General features: G+C 36.3%; 1 protein-coding gene and 1 long non-coding RNA gene across 5 annotated transcripts in view; one reads left to right on the plus strand and one right to left on the minus strand.

Annotated features, from left to right (window-relative positions):
- Positions 1 to 18,311, plus strand: part of GPR141 (G protein-coupled receptor 141) — a 186,881-nt gene that overhangs the window by 116,700 nt on the left and 51,870 nt on the right. For 2 of the 4 annotated variants that reach the window (XM_067746738.1, XM_067746740.1), the window contains one exon: positions 6,968 to 7,092. The exons of the other annotated variants lie outside the window; for them this stretch is intronic. The gene's annotated coding sequence lies outside the window, so the exon portion shown is untranslated. The remainder of the gene's footprint in view (positions 1 to 6,967; positions 7,093 to 18,311) is intronic. 4 annotated transcript variants of the gene reach the window in all.
- Positions 1 to 18,311, minus strand: part of LOC137229195 (uncharacterized) — a 176,189-nt gene that overhangs the window by 110,765 nt on the left and 47,113 nt on the right. The window contains exon 3 of the long non-coding RNA XR_010945589.1: positions 16,256 to 16,369. This is a non-coding gene — a long non-coding RNA (uncharacterized lncRNA). The remainder of the gene's footprint in view (positions 1 to 16,255; positions 16,370 to 18,311) is intronic.

Genomic DNA, 18,311 nt, shown 5'->3' on the forward strand with positions numbered 1-18,311 from the left:
CACAGTGACCAAAATAGAGAACTGAGACAAAAATGTTAAGTAAACAGAAAACCTGGGGAGATTTTTTTTCAACGAGAATGAAACTTTGGGGGCTGCTAAAGGAAAGGTCTATTGCAATTGTCTCTTAAACTTCTCTGGCAAGAGCTGCCCATTCTCAAGTAAACGCTCTCAACCTCTCACTTGAGGAGTGAGTGTTAGGTAACCAAGGAAACCATCAATGATGAGTTCCAGGGTAGGGCTCAATCAGGTAGGGAGGCTTCCTGGAACTGAAAAAGCCAAATCTACCTTAAGCTACAAAGGGCAAGCACAGATCCACTAAGGGGAAGACAAAGCCAAACAGTTGGGAGCTGGGTGTACATAGAAATGGATGATGAGGCAAAAAGTTAAGGTTAAGATCAAGAGGAAAAGCCCAAGACTATTTCTGAAAATGGGGTGGGGATGTGTGAAGCTCAGATTAGGTGCTGGCCTGGCTTAGCCTAGAATAAAGGTTTCTGGTGATCCAGTTACTAGATCTATTTGGGGTATGTGTGTGTGTGAAATTTATTGGTGAATAAATACATTGAAAACTGAAAGTCTTCCCCAATGTTCTAAGATTTCCTGCCTAAGTCAAAATACCATTAGATTTCTTATCTATTTATAGGACGGCAGTCTCCTACAGTGCAAGGGTTGATGCTCTGCTTCTAGAAAACCAAGTTCTGTTTTAAAAATGGCACCATGAAGCTTGTTTCCTAGGAATTACATAGACCTCAAATCTAGTCCCTTGCTGAGAGGAAGTATAGATTTGAGGTACATTTATGTTTCCTCATATAAGTAATTCATTTGTCACCCTAGCAACTGCCCTGAAATGCCTTACAATATCCTGACATGCATATAAATAGAACTCCTCATACTATGAGAAGCCAGGTGAGTGTTATTAGTTATTCCAACAACAGAAGTTTTATGGTGTAGACTTCAGGGTGGGAGCCACAGTTTGAATATAAAGGCATCGTCATCATCATCACTGTTATCCTCACTATGGTTGTTCTCATCATCATTACCTTCCTGTATAACAGTACTTCTTTACAGGTGGCAACTTTTCTTTAATAACTAAATATAGTGTCTGAATGCATTAAATAGTAAAAACTTTGGGCCTTTGCACTCATGGGGATGTTTGATAGTCTGTTTCAGAACATTCTGTATGTGGAGTTGGCAATTCATGGAATAATTTACAGGGAAAATGCTGCTTTAGACAAAGTTCATGCACATCATAAAACAAATCAAAGCAAAATTCTCCAGCAGAGGCCTAGGCAATTAGCCTATTGTCTTAATTAGCAAAATGAGGCTCAGAGAGTCTATGTGGTTTTTCTGAGGATAATCAGTTAACCAGGTGAAAGGGAGGAACTTGAACGCAGATGATTTCCAAATCCTTGTGTTCTACTGTGAGTACAGAGTCCACATGCTAATTCACGTGGCTGGAAAGTTAAATTGTGACAGGGATATCTTGGACATGTTACCAGAATGAAGATGAACAATATTCATTAGACATAGGTTATGTGGTTTTCATCCAGGTATTCAGCAAGGTAGCTGCTGGCCATATTGACATTCTGGAATCCTAGGCTGTATGATATCTGGAGAATGGCTCTAGCTGAAGGACACACATGAATGGACTGTTGCCCAACTGGAAGCTTTCAGGTGGCTGGGAGAGGCCTTGAGCTTCAGTTATGGTCTATTGGACACCTTGAATGGCGACGTGGTGATCAGATTTAGGATCCAAAAAGTTATGGAAAAGCCTGGAGCAAAGTAAAGTTTAGCAAAGATCAATGCAAAGGTCTTCTCTTGGGTCTAAACCACAGGATGGTGGAAAATGTGCTTGTGGGAAGCTCTTAAAGAAAGCACCATATAACAAAGAGACATCATTTCACAGGTCAGAGTACACTGAAGGCATTAGGTGCCATTCTGGATAAACTGTGAAGAAGGAGGAAGTTAACTAAACTGAAGGGTATTGAAAGCAGAGTGGCCAGGAGGATGGAGGAGCTCAAAGCCACACCACACATGTATTGTTTTAACAGAACAAAGCTCCAGGCATGGAGAAGAGAAGACTGGACAAGTCAAGTATTATCAGCACTTACAGTGCTGTCGTATAGAAAAGGGATTAAGTTTTTCTCTGTGGTAGAGGGGGAATTGAACATGTGGGTAGATGGTATAGTGAGACATTTCAGCTTGTAAGTAATGAATAGCTTTAAACATCAGAGCTGTCAATGAACAGGTAGAGACTGGATGATTACGTGGAAGGTGTTTCTAGTATCAGTGCCTATCTTCAAACACTGAGATTCTGTCTTCATAGATCCCTCTCCTGCTCTTTAAATATTTGACATTTTATCATCACCAGCCTCATTTTTATATGGGGTGCCAATATTGGAAATCATTCTTTTTATGTGATTAAGATGATTCTGAAGATCTGCAGCAGAGTTCAACCAAAGTGTACTTTGCACATTGATTTAATAGGTAAGAGCTGGAAGTTCACAAATGCCACATGCAAATTTTCTCTTAATGAGCTCTAAATATGGATTTGGAGCGAATTGTTCTGGCACTATTTCAGTGGGGATGAAGCACTGACCAAACATATTTCAAAGTGAGGAAGAGGATGTATTAGCATCATATCCCGGAAAATGAGCAAGAGCATGCAAGGAATTTGGAAGGGGAGGACACTCCATCTCAAGCCTCAAGGAAGAAAGAGACTGTTGGCTGAACCCTTATGTGGAAATAATAGAACTGTGAAAATAATTAGTGTTAAATCAAGTATAGCACCGAATTTCCAGTGAGGGTCATTTTTTCAAATAAACTTTTACTGTTTCAGTATAATGTACAGACAGAAAAGTGCACCAATTATAGTAGTACAACCACAGAATTACCGGGAGCAACCACCCAGACCAGGAGATAGCACAGAAGTCCCCCTTCTTTCAGTTACTCCTCTCATTTATCCCAGAGGTAACAACTACCTGATTTATAATATCATATCCGTTTTGCCAGTATTTAAATTTTGTATGAACATAATCACACAGCGACTTCTCTTGTGTCTGGCTTCTTTTTACTAATACATTGTTTGCAAAACTCATCTATGGTTTTTCATGTAGCAGTACTTTATTCATGTTCATGGTAAGAGCAATTCTATACATCCCACTTTTTTCTGATAATACGTTTTATTTTTGATTGACATCTGGAAGATTTTAGACTTGGGCTGTTATACCTACTGCTGTCTCAAACATTCTTGTAACTTTTTTGGAACACATACATACGCATTATTTGTTGGGTGTGTATCTAGAAATGCAATCGCCAGTTCATGAGATATGTGTATACTCAGCTTTAGAAGTAAAGCTTTAGTTGTGCCATGTTTCCACTCCTTCTAGTAGTATATGAATATTCTATTCACTCCAAACCCTCTGCAACACTTGGTGGTGTGTTTATTGACATATATATACTAATATGTATAAAATAGATAACTAGCAAGAACCTGCTGTATAAAAAAAATTTTTAAAAATTTCAGCTATCTGGTGTGTAGTGATATTCCATTGCAGTTTTTATTTGCATTTCCCAAATCACTAATAAGAGTGACCAACATTTTGTGGGTTTATTGGGAAATTTTTTGCAAATTGTCTGTTAATGTATTTTGTGTATACTAACTTTATTGTATTATCTGTCTTTTTCTTATTGATATATATTTGATATGAGTCCTTTGTCAGTTATATGAACTACAAAAATCTGGAATTTTTATGTATAAAATCAGGGCTCTTGCAAATAAAGATAGTTTCATTTCTACTTTTCCAATACTTATACCTTCTATTGATTGTCTTGCCTCAACACACTGGGTTAAGATAGATCCTAGATTAGAATGCAATGTTGAATAGTATTCTAATAGTCAGAAGTCATCCTTTACGTATACCTGATATCAAAAGAAAAGCTTTCAATATTTTCCATTGAAGCATGATGTTTGCTATAAAATGTTGTAAACATCCTTCTATTCTTAGTTTGTAGGTTTTCTTTTCTAAAATCACAGATAGATGCTGAATTTTATTGAGTGATCTTTCTGCCTCTGTTTGAGATGATTATGATTCTTCTCCTCTATTCTGTTGATGTGGTGAATTGCATTCATCGATTTTCACATGTTACACCAGCTTGCCCTCCTGGAATAATTGTATTATCGTTTTTATATATCACTGGATTTGCTTTGCTATCATTTTGTAAGAGTTTTGTATCTATATAAATAAGAGAGTGGGCTCCCTTAGGTCCTTTAATGTAATGTTCTTACCAGTATTTGCTACCAAAGTTACAATGACCTCAAAATATGACTTGGGAAATTTTTCCTCTTTCTCTGTCTCTGGAATAGTATATGTAAGATTGATTTTTATTTCTAAATGTTTGGAGGAATTCACTAGTAAAACTGCCAGGCTTGGAAATTTGTTTTCTAAGGATGTTAGTTACAGATCCAATTTCTTTACTACATATTAAACTATTTGTATTTTATATTTCTTCTTGTGGTATTTTGGCAGTTTTGGAAAATTATGGCTTTTAAAACCATCTAATTGTTTCATTGAAATTATTACTCTAAAGCTGTTATGATATCCTCTTGTTTTCATTTTCTTAACTGTGGGATCTGTACTGAAATCCCTCCTTTGAATAAAATCATTCTTAATATTCGTGTTTTGTGCCCTCTTTCTTTTTTTCTTGACCTGTCTTTCAGAGATTTATCAAATTTTAAAACCAACTTTTTTTAAAAAAACAACTTTTATATTGATTTTCTCCAGTGCATGTTTGTTTAATATTTTATTGACTTTTGCTTTTATTTTTATTATTTGTTTCTATTTGTTCTCCCTAGGTTTATTTTTCTTTTAACTTATGGACATGGATGCTTGGAGAATTTATTTTCAGCTTCACTCCTAATATAAGCATTTAAGTATGGTGTTAATTGTGTTCTGAAAGATTTGACAAGTTGAAGTTTCATTATCATTCAAAGAAAAAGTTTCCTAATTTTCATTTGTATTCATTTTTTTTAGCCTTTGAATTATTTAAAAGTACTTATATCAAGAACTTTTCTAACATAAGAAAGTTTTAATATTATCTTTTTTGTTATTGATTTCTAGCCTAACTACTATTGTCAGAAAATATACTGTGTATAATTTTAGTTTTTAGATCTCTGTTGAGATTTCCTTTATACCCATCACTTAGTTAACTGGCTTTGACATTTGATGTGAATTTTGCTCTTGCTGGATATAGGGTATGTATATTAGGTCAAATTTATTGATGGCATTGTTAAAAATTTACTATATCCATATGGAATTTTTATCTGCTTGGTCTATCAGTTACTAAGAGACATCTGTTAAAAATCTTCCTATGATAATGGATTTGTCCATTTTCCTTTTAATTGTGTCATCATTTTGCTTTATATATTTTGAAACTACATTATTAAGTGCAAGAAATTTAGAATTGTAATATTTTAGAAAGATTGTGGCATTTATCATAATGAAATTCCCATTGTTTATTGCCAATAATGCTACCCTTTTCTGCTTGATTTCTCTGCTTCTCAGTGGCCAGTTATAAACAGGAGCACCTTGAGTAAAAAAGAGTCAAAAATCAGGTTCACTTTTTGTACTTCTCTTCTCCCGGGGATTTGGTTTCTTCAGGTTCTCACTGCCTGGCCAGCTTTCTAAAGCCAATAGAATTTATATGCTATCCAATTTTTTTAGTTCTTCTCAGAGGGTGGGTTTGTCTATAACAGTCTTCTCTACCATTACTAAGAATTGAAATTCCTCCAGCATGAGTTATTTTGAAGCATATAACATTTTTATTCCTATAACACAAATGGTGCACACCTGCCGAAATTGAAGACTTTCCAGATGTAGAATACTTCCCTTGCAACTGAAAAAACAAAATCAGGTGCATTTATAACATTATGTTTGAAATGAGAAATGTGAACAATGAGTAACAAGAGCTGCAAAATGTTTGCCTAGAATATTAGTATTCCAGCATTGCAAAGGAGACCACAAATCATCTGAAGTTACCAAAATCATAATTCTAATTTGGGCCTTTAAAGTAGAGAGAACTCAGGGACGGTACAAGTTTGATGCTCCCGTAATTTTTTTTAAATAAAGAAATGTCAAATTAGAGTTTAAAAATTCGAGTGGTGTTTAAAATGTTGATATTTAATAAATTAGCAATCTAAAGTCACAGATTTCTATATGTTATTAGGTGATTTACAAGATAATTACAATATTGATAAAATGTTAATTTATAGTGTTGCATAAAATGGCAGGCAAGTTAGAGCAGTTTGAGGAACTTAGTTTTCTTTCAACATTTGCAGTATATCTTTATCACTGTGTGCAGAACTTCTTTTGAAGATAATGTTCATGGTCTAAAAAACGAGGCTGTGGACTAACATACTCCCCTCCTCTGGCACTATAATAGACTCTGGTTCAAATATCCTCTTTCTTAACTCTAATTAAATGAGCTGATGTTAGTGTCATGTTTTAGTCAATATTATATATCAATGACAGAGCTAATCACCAAAATACATTATAAGAGTAGAAGTCCTAGGTCCCCAATGGGGTATAGAACAACTCCGTAAATTTTCTGAAAGGAAATTATATATATATATATATATATATATATATATATATATTCTTCCACCCTAAACACAGCACACAGTTCAGCACACATTTTTATAATATCACTGCCTTTTCCCCCCATTCTCTACAAAATTCAGTTTGAATAATTTTTTTTAAAATGGGTTCTCATAGTAGTCCTAAAACCTTAAAAAAGAATTTCTTGACAGTTGGCCTTCCTATAATTTTGCAACTTGGACTGTTCATCTTTAAGAGCTTGGTTTTTCAGTGTTAGTGTGTTTGAAATGGTCTTGAGGTTTTGTGGTTGCTGTTGATTCTTTGCAGAACTTAACTTAAAACACTAGCTTCCTTTTGTTTGGTGAACTGGCCAGGCCCTGTGAGTGCATGCAGACCGTGGAAGTGCCCAAGCAGCCTTGTCATTAAAAAAGAATCAGATTTGGAATTCAGACAGATGGCCTAACTCTGCACATTTCCCTGAGAAATCTGGCTTTTTCAGGTAAGTGCAAAAGACTTGGGCTGGGGGGCATGTGAATAGAGGTTATGCATAAAGAGAGCATGCCAGACTTACCAACGTAGTCCTAGTTCAGAATCTGCAGACAGTCTTACTGTGAAAAACAAGCTTATGGGACGAAGTGAGAGAGTGGCATGGACATATATACACTACCAAACGTAAAATAGATAGCTGGGGGAAGCAGCCACATAGCACAGGGAGATCGGCTCTGTGCTTTGTGTCCAACTAGAGGGGTGGGATAGGGAGGGTGGGAGGGAGACGCAAGAGGGAGGAGATATGGGGATATATGTATACATATAGCCGACTCACTTTGTTATACAGCAGAAACTAACACACCATTGTAAAGCAATTATACTCCCATAAAGATGTTAAAAAATATATTGAAAAAAACCCCAAGCTTATCTACTCTGACCACAACTCCTCCTTTATAGAAACAATTGTTTTGTTCTTCCTGTGTAGTACACACTACTCTGAGTTTGACACCTAATTTTTATTAGTGGTTAAATATGGACAAAAATGTTTTCAAAATCGATCAGAAAATAAAAAAAAGGACTGTGGCTAAAAACCTCATAGAAGTCTTTAGGGGATCTGGTATTGCTTTCACATATTATTCATATGTTTATCTTTTTTTTTTTTGCGGTACGTGGGCCTCTCACTGTTGTGGCCTCTCTCGTTGCGGAGCACAGGCTCCGGACGCGCAGGCTCAGCGGCCATGGCTCACGGGCCCAGCTGCTCCGTGGCATGTGGGATCCTCCCGGACCGGGACACTAACCCTTGTCCCCTGCATCGGCAGGCAGACTCTCAACCACTGCGCCACCAGGGAAGCCCCATATGTTTATCTTTTAAGTAGTTTTATTATTTTTTATTATGAAACTCTTTAAACTCTATTATTGCTAATATTGTCATATATAGTTTGAAACCATTTTGGCAGCCCTGATCGATAGAAGAAAACAATCAATAGCAATCAGGTACTTTGAAATTTCTAAAAGAATATATTCAAGATAGCATGTGTGATTTTGTGATAATGGTTATCATAATTCTTTGCATTCCATTTTTACAGTATGACATGACAGGAGGAATCTGAAAATAGCTTTAAAAATCACTTAATTAGAAGTTAACAACAGCATCTGTTCAAATATTTTCCTTAAGTAAGTTCCTTCCATACCATTATTTCCTTTCACAAGAAGTATTGCATTTCAAACATGTGGAATGGAAAATAATGCAAAGTTTAAAAAAGTAGTCAGTAATGCGCAGCCTGAGTTTCACAGCTTAGTCTTGCTTCCTTAACAAATTTGTAATATGATTTTGGATAGGTCATTTAGTTCTCTGGATTTCAACTTCCTGCAAAAATGTCCAATTATTTATCTAAGAAATTGTTTATCAAGTACTCCAGATTTACAACTCCTTTTGTTTTCTTTTTTATTGGGTTTAAATCAATCAGTCAACAGTTTAATTGATCAATAGGAGTAATGAGAGACCAATGGATGAGAAATCAGGAGGTATGAATCCTAGTCCTCTGTTTTCTAGTAATTGACCGAGTGATTTAGAAGATTTTCTGACCATTCTAGGGCAAGGATTGGCAAACTTTTTCTATAAGGCCTAGATAGTGAATAGTTTAGGTTCTGCAAGCCAAAAGGCAAAGTTGAAGATAATATACAAGCTCTTACATAACTGTTTAAAATGTAACTATTTGAAAATGTAAACGCCATTCTTAGCTCAGGCTGTACAAGAAGAAGAAATGAAGAAGGCTGGATTTGGCCTCAGGGCCATAATTTTCCAATCCCGGTTCTTGGCAATGATTTTTAACAGTTATAAAATGGAAGATATAGACTAGATTATGTGACCCCAAAGGAGTTTATGGATGATACTTAAGGTAATCCACCAATTCCCTAACATTGTATACAAAAATCTAAGTGTTTGTAAATATGTGCTTTTTTAATGGGAAAAAAGTTCCAAAGATTTCATTAGATTTTCAAAGTGCTCTAAAACCCAGTTAAGATTAAGGACCACAGGACTAGCTGATTCCTAAAAATTCCAAATCTAAAATTCAAGGGAATGCTTATTGGGTGTCTACCATGTCTAAGCCTCTGTGCTGGCACCGTAAGAGATGTTAGCATATTATGACTAAAATAACACATCAAAAATATTTTAAAGAATACTTTAATATGGACACATCAGTGATATCCTTCCAAGTAATAACCCTGAGAAAAATTCTGTAATTGGCCAAACATTTCTGAAAATATTGCTTTGCAAAATGTCTTCAAATCTATTGAGTTATGTAAAAATATTCATCAAATATTTTCATTGTCCTATCTTGTTTTTGATGACAATGGCATTATTCATGACAATCATAATCAAACTTAATCTAAACAGAGTCTCTTTCCTAAAAATATGATTTCCTTAAAGGCAGGAACTATGCTTTTTTTTAATCTTTGTATTCTAGAATGGTGTTTGTCACTGAGTACTCAACATCTCTGGAATGAATATATGAATGAATGAAAAGATAAAGACACTGTCATTAAGATTATGTACAATAAATACTAAAGGCTTTGAACCCCAAATGCTCTAAAAACAGTAGTTACTAGGTCCAAAGATTGCTTTTCTTTTCAACTTTGGACGTAACTGGGATTTCAAAATACTTGGTCAACTAAAGATTATACTTCCTGGAGATTAAGCCATTTTTTAAAAAGAGCGAAGTCTGTTGAATTTAATTCACATGTTACAGATTTTCCAATAACTTACCCTCTGGGATCGAGGGACTGGAGAGTGAAGTTTTGTTAATGAATAGCAGCATTCTCAGCATCAGGTAGAAGTTGTACCAGCTGAGCATTACACATAAATGGAAGGTTTTCCTGGGCAATCCAAAAGTCAGATCTAATAGGGTTTAGGATATCACTCTGCTCCCTGATAAAGAAGTTCAGCCTGACCTCCAGTGCATGCTTAATTGACGATGCCAAAATCTGAGCACTGTTGGCTGGGGAGTCCCCACAGCTACAGGGGGTGGGAAATGACTTGAGATCCAAACATACCTCTCTTCTCTCTCTAGGAATAATTTCATTTTCTGAAAGAGAAATTCAATCTACAATAGCTGGTTGTAAACTTCCCTAAAATTCTTTAGGGAAGTTTAAATCCTAAGATTGAAAAATATTTAAGAAATGTTTAAAGAAAAGACTACAGAGCTTTGTATAATCTGGTGCTATGCCTGAACATCCTTATTCTAAAGGGTGCGTCCTACTTCCTCCCCTCCCTTCACTCTCCCTCTGCCTCAGAAACTGTGAGGGAAATAGCAACTTGCTGTTCACTTTGGGGTATAATTATAGAGTGTGCCTGTGCAGTATCTGTGCATTAAGTGATATCATTTGTTCAATTATCAATATTTGGAGGTTTTGCATATCACTGGATCTCCTTAGAGATTAAGACTAGTCAGACAGAGTCCCAAAACCAGAAGCTTCATACATGGAATCTCAAATATATAGCTCATTTCTGTTCTTGGTCCAAGGTCTCGCTTAAGTGATGATGAGGAGCTCAGTCCCCTCCCGAAGATTTCTGGAGACCTGGCTCACACGTTCTACAAATCCACGACAGGGAGTGCCCCTCAGTCTAACTGCTGCCCTCAGGTCTATCTGAATATCATCTCTCCACCTCTCTGGTCCACTTTATTCCAACAGGTGGACAAGGTCCCTTCGGTTTCCTCTCAAACACAACTAACTTGAACCTGTGACATGCCTTTTTGGGGCAAACTCTTTCTTAGAGGACCAGATAATCAATATTTTAGGTTTTGAGGGCCATACAATATCTGTTGCAACTACTTAGTTCTCCAGTTGTAGTATGAAAACAGCCAGAGATGACACATAAATAAATAGGCATTGCTGTGATCAGATAAAAACTTTACAAAAACATGTGGCTGGCCCATGGGCTATAGTTTTCTGGCCCACGAATTATATGAAGGCTTGATAACAAGCTTAAGAAATTACAATGTTTTAGACAGAAATGAAAAACTCAAAGTTAGAGATCACCTGCTAGAGGCATCAGCACTTCTTCCCAGCAGCCATTCTCATTAGCCCTGGTGTGAGGCCATGCTGCTGGGACCTACTTATCATCCTGGGCAGAGGTCTTCTCCCCTCCTTATCTTTACATCCACAAATTCAAGTCTCTTCCTTCCTACATTAATCCCCAGTTAGAGGGTGTCAAAAATAAGTTCATATCATAATTATCTCTGAAGAGCAAGACCCATTGTACAGAACTGTGGCCCACCTACGTCTGAAGCATCTTCAGTACTCAGAGTGTCACTTACCTTCCATTTGTACAGCTAAAGGCTCACCAGAATTATGCTTTCTTGCCTAAATGGAGAGTCCACCCTAAAAAACTCTTTTCCTGTTTCTTCTTAAAATTTTGGTAAAGTATACATAACAGAAAATTTACCATTTTAACCATTTTTACGTGTACAGTTCATTGGCATTAAGTACATTCACATTATTGTGCAACAATCGCCACTATCCATCTCCAGAACTTTTTCATCATCCTGAACTGAAACTCTGTACCTCTTAAACAATAACTCCCCATTCCCCCTACCCCAGCCTCTGGTAACAACCATTTTACTTTATGTCTCTTTGAGTTTGACTATTTTAAGTTATTCACATAAATGGAACCGTAATATCTGTTCTCTTGTGTAAAAAGCAAATTCTTGCTTCTATACTTAGAATCACATGAAAAAATAAACTGCCTATCTATTCTGGCTTCCAGCTATCTCTGGTCTAGAAATATTGGGGACTAGTCTGAGAACACCTGACTGTATACTTTTCATAAATTATATCCCACTACTCTCCAGTCTGTTTCCTCTGCATCAACTATTAGCACATCTCCTCTTTCCTCAAATGCACATCACACATTATTTTCTTTGGAATATTGTGATCCACACTTTTAATGCCACCAAATTACAATGGTTTTAGGAGCTCTGTGAACCAGGGGCAGAGCAATATGTTTATTTCTTATTATTTCACAGCAGATACATTGCCACTCATGTAATTAATTCAGCATAGACTGCATAAGATTATTTTAGTGCAGGTCTTATCTTTTCCTAAACTGTAATCTCTTTGCAAAGCCATGACCCTATCAAGCACAGACTGTATTCTATGCAAGGGCTTAATTTAGAGAAACTTTAGTTGGTATCTGAACATGAGATTCAGGAATTAAGTAAAAAATCGTCACATTCATCAATTCCCTCCCCCGCTTTCTCCCTCTCTCTTTCTGTCCATACTCCATTAAACATAATCTAACCTACAAACATCTCTACCAAGAGCAAAATTGTTAAACTGGTCTGTTTCAGATCTCTTCCCATGAAGAAAGTTTGACATAAAACACTTCAGTTTCTCTTAATTTCTCTTAATTTTCAGAAAAAAATTTTGATAGGAATATAGGAATTATTATATCTACTTCACTCTTTATAATATTATAGAGAGAAAGACATACAGAAATATTCAAAGATGCTTATGATCCCTGCTTTCCAGGAGACAATAATATAGTTGGAGAGACACAATTTATCCATGTAAAACAAATGCAAAGGTCATAAGTCATTATGAGACTCTATATTTGTCAAATGCTTTGTAGCTTATAAGGAGGAGGTAGGTATATTAATCTTTATTTTACTATTAATTTTTTCAGAAAATTTAATTAAGAGAACGTGAAAGTTTAATGTCGAATTTCCTTTAAGGGAAAAGATCTGGAACAGACCGATTCTAAGACTTTTCTCTTGGCAGAGGCAACTACAGAAAAAAAAAAAAGTGGTTAGATAATCTTATTAGATCACATAAAAGGAAAAAGAATAAGTGCAAATCATTAGTCAAATGATTGGGTGGGTAACTAGTTTTCTAAAACAGGTCTTCAATAGTATTAAGTCTTATTAGAAAAAATTTAAAGTGTTTTATCAGGAAAGCTAATTGCTTTCCAGAAGAACATGTGAACTGGATTACACAGAAAACTCTGTCCTAGGCCAGGTTTGAGACTATTTTTCCTTTACACTGCAAATGATGAAATCGAGGCTTAAGGTCACCTGGATACCCTGGCAGATCAGGAGAGTGAATTTTGTCTTCAAGTCCTGAATTTTGCCCATCAGCCTCCATACTCAGGCATGAGTTGTGTGATGCAGACTCTGAGTGCTGGGGTAATTCAGTGAGGAGGAACGTCCCTGAAGACAGAGAGGTCTGAAGGTTGAGACTCCTAAATGAGACTTGATGTGTGGATGAAATTTGGAGAAACAACAAGGAATATGACACTCACTTACATTAAAGTAGTGATTCTCAAGGTGAGTCTGTACTGGAATCACCTGAACAGCTTGTTAAGGGCACCAATATCAAGGTCTCCCCATGGATTCTGATCCAGGGGTCTGAGGTGGGGCTCTGGACATCAGTGGTTTGACTGATCTCCCAGGGTGATTCTGAAGGCTTGTGGTTGGGTGGTTGGTTCTTTCTCATCCCATATTCCTAACCTTGTATTGTAAGTGCTAACAGCAGGGACATAACTAACAGCTGCTCTGAGGGCTTAAGTCTAAGAGAAGGAGGAATGGAGAAGTTTCTAAGATGTTCAGAAAGACAATCTATGCATCCTGGCCCCAGTGCCCAGCACTGTGTGATATATACAAGAGAGGCTGTCACAGGGGGAGACAAAGGCTTTATTCCTTACTAGATTGGCTTTCTTTATCAAAAGTTGTGATTCTCTCAGCCGTTATACACTTCTAAGTGACACACACATCTTCCATGCCCCAGACCTTGGTCAGCTTCAACAATCCTTAGCTTCTTCTGTCAGTAAAAGGTAGATCACAATATCTAACTCAAATGAGAATTATAAGAATCGAAAGAAATAACGTTTGAAAAATGCCTAGGACATAGTATTATTCAATAATTATTACTCTTCTTCCCTGCTACCACCATTGTACAGTTTATAGTTTTTATAATACAAATAAAACAAACTGAAACTATTCATATCTCACTGTCAACGACTTTCAGCCAAAGACCACAGGGACACCTGTAGTTGGACAACTTGGGTTTATGATTCATTGCAAGAAGGGAAAGCACACACCATGGGGAACCATGGGCACCTCAGTGAGGCAGTGTTAGAAACAATCTATTACAGGGTTTGAGCTTTCATGGGGTGATTCAGGGGAGTGTCTAAGCATGTGGGGCTTCATTCTGTACTGGATGCTGTCATAAGGCAGAAACAATTTTACGCTCAATGAAGAAAAAGAAGTCATTAATTTTAATCAGGAAAGGGAGTATTTGGTATTTTATGGATGGCCCTGTGACCTTGTTTTTGTCTATGCTTAGATGAAATTACACAGGGACCTTGCTTTGTTTTTTTTTTTTGATACAGCAGGTTCTTATTAGTCATCCATTTTATACATATTAGTATATACATGTCAATCCCAACCTCCCAATTCATCCCACCATCACCACCACCACCACCACCACACCGCTTTCCCCCCTTGGTGTCTGTATGTTTGTTCTCTACATCTGTATCTCTATTTCTGCCTTGCAAACCAGTTCATCTGTACCATTTTTCTAGATTCTCTATATATGTGTTAATATACGATATTTGTTTTTCTCTTTCTGACTTACTTCACTCTGTATGACAGTCTCTAGATCCATCCATGTCTCTACAAATGACCCAATTTTGTTCCTTTTTATGGCTGAGTAATATTCCATTGTATATATGTACCACATCTTCTTTATCCATTTGTCTGTCGATGGGCATTTAGGTTGCTTCCATGACCTGGCTATTGTAAATAGTGCTGCAAGGGGACCTTGTTTTGTTTCATTTTATCAGAGTGACTATACCTGAGAGATCCCCCTTTCTCTTTCTTTCTTCTGAGATGAAACAGAATAGAAATTTAAATTTCTATTTAAACTTATTTAAATAGAAAGATTGAACATTTTGGGGGCACTTACTAAATCATGCTTAGCTTTAATCCTCCCAACAATTTCACATGTATATTATCTACATAAGGGAGGATTTGAAGCCAGATCTGACTTCTAACTATAGAAGCTGTCAGTCTGGTATGCTACCACCTTGTTGCGCTGTGCTTTGGTCACCACTGGAGACCATGAATAAATTCCTGCCCATCACTCTAAATGGATCACACTCAAGTTTACTTACAACAGAAAAAAATCCTTTGATCTATAATCAAAGTCTGGCAACATTTTTTGTTGTTGTTATAAAATAACAGATAGTAAATATTTTGAGCTTTGTAGGCTATACCATCCCTATCATGACTACTCAACTGCCACTGTAGCAGGAAAGCAGCCACAGATCATACTTGAACAGATGAGCATGGCTGTGTTCTAATGAAACTTTACTTATAAAACTGGTTGGCAGGTGGGATTTGGCCCTTGGGCTGTAGTTTGCAAACCTATGCTCTAGATTACAAGTAGCCAGAAATCCCAAATCAATTTGACTTTTTAAAATTGTATTTTACGTTTTGAATAATTAAATATGTGTAAATTGTTAATTTTAAAAATTGTAACTATGTGTAATAGTTAAATATTTATAGATATAAATGGGTTTATTTAATCCGGGGTTTGTTTATTTATTTAAATAAACTGCCAATTTCTAGGCATGATAAAGAATCAGGATGGTGCCTCATACCATTTGCTTCTCTGATCCTGCATAGTGAGAACTGGAGCTTGAGAGGCCAAAGGGCCTAACAGGTAGTCCGTGCCTCCTTTCATTATTTCTTAAAGGATAACTCTTGTTAGCTAAAATGAAGCTCAGGGAGTTGAACACTTGTCCTCAGTTATCCATATTATGGTAGAGCTGGTGTTAAGCCCCACAGTCTTTTCATTACACCCTATGCCTCAATTTAAATAAATTATGGAATTGATGGCTTGGAAGCATACTAAGATGCTTGGGTTGCTTTCTGAATCATCAAAGAAAAATTATATGATCAGAATAAACTTAGTGCAACATGTATTTTGTTACAGTTTAACTCTTTGAAAAATTTAGGTTAGGGGGTGAATGTGGAAACTGAAATTCAGTAGCATAGCATTGGAAGGGCATTGCATGTCTAGCCTCAACAGCCAGTTCCCTTTTTATAGATTTCTCTTTCAGCAAGGCATAACATAGTGTCTGAGCTAAAAAAAAAAAAAAGATCACCTACCATCAGCATGTCAGATTGTCTTCATTTGTGACTTGAGGGTAGAAAGATGAGGTGAGGCATATCACAGGAGATGTTCTACTCTGAATCTTCCCAAGCACATGTGATGTCACTGCTCTGATGAAAAGGGATTTTTAATTAGAATCTCCCATTCTTCAAATGTGCAGAAAAAATGCAAGTGTGTATGGGCAATTGACATATGTATTTATATGATTTCATACTTAAAACTGAATATCACACTGATATTTTTCATGTAAATTAAAAGTCCTATAATTTAGCCATTTATTTATACCATTTACCCAGCTCCTACATATTTCTATGATACAGCCTACTAGGCAATATTCTTTTTTATAGAAGAGTCTAACCTATGTTCTTTTCCTCCCATAAAGCTTAATTTAAAACCCATCTGCCCCAGGAAATCTATGAATAACTCAGCCTGGGTGCTTCATTCTTCCAGTCCAACCAGGATTTGTACCCTCAGCTTAGACTATGAAGCAAATGTGGACCCCAATGATGCATGAAACTATGTAGCTGTGATGAAACATCTTTATAGTAAATATACCCCTAAGAATTCCATTTGAAAACTTAGGGACAATAAATCTCACAATTCACTTGTGATTTAGCAAGCTACAAATAGGTCCTCCAAGGGCTCAAAATGGAATATGGCAAAAAAGAGAATGTATTAATATTTTTCCTGAGTTTCTTCCTCCAACCTCTTATATTGCTTTGTGACATAATAATAATAATGTAATTATTATATAGTATTATATAGTAATAATAAATATAAATAAATAACAATTAAGAAAATGATAGTCTACATATTTCTTTGTATGTTTGAATGGGCTGTCGCCAGAGGAATGGAGGGGAGTCTTGCTTCGTGACCCAAGGGGAGACTTCTGATAAGCACTGTCACTCAATGCAACTCCCTCCCTTCTATTTCCTCCCTACCTAGAGTTGCCAAAGTTAGAAAACAAAAATACAGGGCTCCCAATTAAATCTGAATTTCAGATAAATTGTAAATAATTTTCTTTTAGTATAAATATGTCCCAAATATTACATGAGATACTTATACAAAAATAATCATTTGTTTATCTGGATTTCAAATCTGAGTATTCTGTGTTTTATCTGTCAACTCTACACACAAAACCTTGAGCATCAGTTTTCACATAGTGAGTTTTCTGGTTTGAAAGAATTTGACAGACCAATCACAAGCCCTGAAATTGAAACTGTGATTAAAAATCTTCCAACAACAAAAGCCCAGGAACACATGGCTTCACAGGCGAATTCTATCAAACATTTAGAGAAGAGCTAACACCTATCTTTCTCAACTCTTCCAAAATATAGCAGAGGGAGGAACACTGCCAAACTCATTCTACGAGGCCACCATCACCCTGATACCAAAACCAGACAAAGATGTCACAAAGAAAGAAAACTATAGGCCAATATCACTGATGAACATAGATGCAAAAATCCTCAACAAAATACTAGCAAACAGAATCCAACAGCACATTAAAAGGATCATACACCATGATCAAGTGGGGTTTATCCCAGGAGTGCAAGGATTCTTCAATATACGCAAATCAATCAATGTGATACACCATATTAACAAATTGAAGGAGAAAAACCATATGATCATCTCAATCGATGCAGAGAAGGCTTTCGACAAAATTCAACACCCATTTATGATAAAAACCCTGCAGAAAGTAGGCACAGAGGGAACTTTCCTAAACATAATAAAGGCCATATATGACAAACCCACAGCCAACATCATCCTCAATGGTGAAACACTGAAAGCATTTCCACTAAGGTCAGGAACAAGACAAGGTTGCCCACTCTCACCACTATTATTCAACATAGTTTTAGAAGTTTTAGCCACAGCAATCAGAGAAGAAAAAGAAATAAAAGGAATCCAAATCGGAAGAGAAGAAGTAAAGCTGTCACTGTTTGCAGATGACATGATACTATACATAGAGTATCCTAAAGATGCTACCAGAAAACTACTAGAGCTAATCAATGAATTTGGTAAAGTAGCAGGATACAAAATTAATGCACAGAAATC

Source organism: Pseudorca crassidens, chromosome 8 (assembly GCF_039906515.1).
Source record: "Pseudorca crassidens isolate mPseCra1 chromosome 8, mPseCra1.hap1, whole genome shotgun sequence".
Taxonomy (NCBI): domain Eukaryota; kingdom Metazoa; phylum Chordata; class Mammalia; order Artiodactyla; family Delphinidae; genus Pseudorca; species Pseudorca crassidens.